Below are 4,674 nucleotides of genomic sequence, written 5' to 3' on the forward strand. Positions count from 1 at the left end.
TCTGTGTGGATATTTGTCTTTTTTTAAGGAATACTATACATCAACTTGGTGCTGTTTTCATTTTTGTCAACTCTTGTTTTACAAGTTTAAAACTGGCATAGTGTATATATTTCTGCTTTGACGGCTGTGTTTGTTCCCTGCTACAATGAAGTTGCAGCGACGTTCCATAATTCACCATTGGTGGACAGTGACAACACATTACATGGTAGACGGAGGAAAAATAAAATCTAAACCACTCCAGGACTGTGCTGGAAATGCTCAGAATTTTAGACACAATTTTGCCTAAGTAGGCCATTTTTTGTATTTAATATGGGTTGTTATACTGCGATGAAAACAATTCATTCAATTCACTACAACTTTAGGTCTGTTTATCCCTCTGGAAAATTGTGTGCAGCAGCTAGCCTGTGAAGTTAAGGTTAAACATTTTGTAGTTGGCGTTGAAGAAGAAATGTGCGTGGAGTTATTGTTGAATTGTTATCAATCTCACATTTCTTTGTGTTTTATTAATGGACAATATGAACTCTATTCACCCCACCTATTTATTTGCACACAGTAAATAATAAATAAATATATGGGCTAATTATATAGGAATATAATAAATAAATAGAAGAAAAAACATTTAATCACCAAGGTAAAACAATCCAGGGCTGTAAGATAAAAAACTATATAAAAATTGGCTCAAAACAAGCAAAGCAGTGAAGCAATACAAGCAATATGTTTGCAGAAATTCCTTATTGTGGTCACAAAATATGATGGAACACCAGAAAAATTATGTTCACATGCATGTAGAGCATACTGACATAATGAAGGCGGCAATGAACATTTTTAGTTTTACGCCATTAATCTTTGGACAGATCTTAAAGATGCTGTTAAGGCTGTTCCTGCCAGGAAACAAAAAAGATTAAAAGGCTGATAAATGGAATCTGTGCCCACAGAATTCCAATGACACCTCCGCAGATTTTCTGAAGATTATGAAAAGAAAGTAGAGACTCAGAATGTAAGCACATGTTTGCCCCTACCTGCATGTGTGCAACAGTTGTGTGATGTTGTGAATGTTTTTGTCATTTTCCAAGTCAAGGATCTGACATTCATGGCTACTTGCATACGTCTCATGTCAACCTTCTAGTGCTGTTCGCCTATGTGAATTACCCAGGTTAGTGTCTATTAAGAAAAATATTAATTATTAACAGACAAATTATTTACAGAGGTCGCCTGAATGCCACAGACAACAGGAATTCAAAAACTGAACTACCTCCCATTTGGGAGCGGTGGGCGGCTGTGGCTCAGGAGGTAGAGCGGGTTGTTTCCTAACCGGAGGATTAGCGGTTTGATTCCCGGCTTGTCCAGTCAACATGTTGAGGTGTCCTTGAGCAAGACACTGAACCCCCAGTTGCTCCCGGTGATGTCACCGGTGTGTGAATTTGGGAGTGCGAATGGGTGAATGGCCAAATAATGTGAAAGTGCTTTGAGTGTGCTGTAAAAGCATAGAAAAGCGCTATACAAGTATAAGACCATTTACCATTTTGACCAAAAAAACGCTGCAAGATTAAAGACTAAATTATTAACAAATAAAAAAAAGGTCTGAAACAAAAATCTAACAGTTACAGTGCAGAAAGTAAAGGTTATAAACCAGTCAAACAAAGGCACAGGAAAACAGCTCCGTTTTCATTTTAGACTTAAAAAAGGTGAGATTTGGGGCATATTTAAGGTCATCAGGAAGTTGGTTCCAGCTGGCTGCTTCCTAAGCATCCTGCTGGGTTTGTTTTCTTCAAGGTATTTAGACCGCATACCATTGAGTGGTTTATACACTAGCAGCGGCACTTTAAACTGTATTCTGGTGGGCAGTGTAAGGATTTAAGAAGAGAGTGTTGTGCTCAATTCTCCTGCTTCTTGTTAAAACTCTGGCAGCCACATTCTGAATGAGCTGAAATTGTCTAACTGTCTTTTTGGGAAGACCAGACAAAAAACCATTACAATAGTCCAGCCTGGCAGAGATGATGTTTTACCTGAGCCTGTACTGACACAAATGTTACTTAACACCTTTATCAGTGCACTCTCTGTGCTGCAGTGTTGTCAGAGTGAAATCTGGAAATCTCCAAAAGGCTGTTAATATTTAAAAAGGTGTTCAGTTGAATCAAAGCTTTCTAAACAACTTTTCCAGTAAAAGGAAGATTACGGACTATTTAACAAGGAAGGCGCCAGGTTGCTTTTGTTTAGTTTTCTGTGATTTCGGAGAAATGCGTGACAGGAGCGAGCCTTTAACAATTTTCAGCACATCCATTTCCAAGCAACTGAAAACATTTGTGAAGAAACTGGTTGGTAGGGTGTCCCAACAACAAGCTCCGGTGTTTTAGCACTGATAGCATTGAATGCTAACATTCTAACCAGATTGTTCCTGTGTTGCTGCAGCAGTGGTCTGGTTGTATTGTTTGACATGGAGGAAATTATGGCCAATCTGATGGCTTCAGTTCTTGTTCCTCTGAACAGTGGCAAATAAAACACGATGATTTATGGCTGTAACCCTTGACAGTAAGTAACTAATTGTCAAAAACCACAACTAACATCCCTGTGTTGATCTCTACATGACAAATGAGAAGTCACAGGCTAACATAAAATCAAGGAACTATTGAAAGTGAGTTTTAAAAAAGCTGCATGCCATTTATTTCTTTCAATGTTGATATCACAGAATTTAGACAGCAAGCAAATTTTGAATTATGACTTAGCCTGTAGTCGGACTGCAATGTCTGCAGGTTTCACACAAAATCAGCACATAGTTTATGACAGGAACATCTCTCACTGATTAACTAGCTGTCAGACTGTAATGGGGACCAGAACTGTTTCATTAATATATGCTACACAGCATATTGGCTGGAGGAATCTGGGGTGACTGCGCAACATAAGCAGTTTTTTAGAAGAATTCTCTTTTGTTCAAAACCCCCTGACTTCACCGAACTGAATCACTGTAGAGGAAACTGAGCTCATATGATAAAAATTTACTAAAGTCACAAAACACACCAGGTCATAAGACAGTGATCACATGAAGCGGTCAGATAATGAGGTGGGTCGTTAGGTGAAAGTGTGGAGGATATTAAAGTGTTTATAGGGTCAAGAGGTGAGGTGAGGCTCAGTGATAATGAATAAAGCCAAATGAAATGAGTTGTAAAAATATTTTGACCTTGCACCGCTGGTGCGCTGTCAGCAGGTCTTCAGTACGGCATCAGCACATTACTTTAAAAGACAACATCTCTCAGTAACCTGGACAGGATGGAGAAATCACAGTGTAATAAAAACCAGAGACTAGACATAAAAATAAAAATGCTGGAGGGGAAATACAGAGTGGATTGAGAAGATGGAAGTCACAGGCAAAGGCAAGATGAGACGTAAATAAGAGGAATGATAGTGACAGGATAATGAGCACAAGACAGGAGAAATAAAGTAGAAATCGTACAATCGGATGGCTTCAGAGTGGAAAAATGAGCTGAGACAATGGATGAGTATGGCTGTGACAGTCAGTGTAGGGAGGAGGTGAGCTGATAGAATGAGCCCAGCTCACTGAAGAGAAGATTTCAAGCTGATATACAGGGATGTCACAAGGTCAGGGCAAAGTAAGCAGGGGAGCAAGGGACAGACATTTCAAAAGAAAGAACAGCAGTGTGAATAAGGATAAAAAAATGTGAAAAGTAGACGCAGATGTGTTTACAGTCTCCTTGTCCCTCGGCTGTATCCCTTCTATCCTGACAGGAAAGGAAGCAGAAGTCACAACAGGAGCTGGAGAAAATCCATGCCTGCTCACATATGCATGCACAAGCATACACCACAAACAATACTTTACACCAGAGCAAACAGCAGCAGGGTTTAAACCCCACAGCCTGACAGCAGCTGGATTTTCTGGTGTCCTTTGGGAAGCAGCGCCAGCGCCACACAAGTGGCTGTTCTACTGGTGATCTGGAGCAGACAACAGAAGGGGAAGGATGATGATAGAAAATTGAGGAAAGGGATCTAAAAGGTGGGGGAGCAGGCTGCTTTAATGCTGGATAATGCTCCTACCTGAGACCATGACATATAGTTACATAATACCAAGTGATGTTACAAATTCATATTACAGCCACTTCTCCTCTTCTGCTTCTCGTTTTTGAACATGTATGAGACAGCGCATATGTGCACACATAAGCAACATCCTGTAAAGCACTGTTATGCTCTATTACTGAAACATCTGATTTAACTAGATATGAGAGCATGGGCCCTTGAATGCATGGTGTCAGCACACAGAAGGTACACAAAGCTAAAAACTGAAGTGCTAAAGGGCATGTCTCTCTGGTTGTTTCTCAGTGCTGAGCCTGTGTTTAGATGATACACACACACACACACACATATAGAAATACACATATACAAAGGCATGAGCACAGAGGGGGTGTGGATGAAGAGTGTGCCATCATTCTGCACCACTGACAGACACAAATTCAGTTATTCAGCTCCTTCCTGATGCAGATTCAACTTTAAGACACTGTGTACGGAGGTGCACACAGAAACAGACGCACAAGTATACAGTACAATGACAAAGGAACCACAGATAACATTAGGCATTTCAGTGACACAATATTTAAGTAGGTGTGTGAGGATGAATTAGTAGCAGATTTGTGTGGACAAGTGTGTGCTGCATGGTGTGTTGTATAC

This window comes from Monopterus albus, unplaced genomic scaffold (genome assembly GCF_001952655.1).
Source record: "Monopterus albus unplaced genomic scaffold, M_albus_1.0 scaffold91.1, whole genome shotgun sequence".
Classification (NCBI taxonomy): domain Eukaryota; kingdom Metazoa; phylum Chordata; class Actinopteri; order Synbranchiformes; family Synbranchidae; genus Monopterus; species Monopterus albus.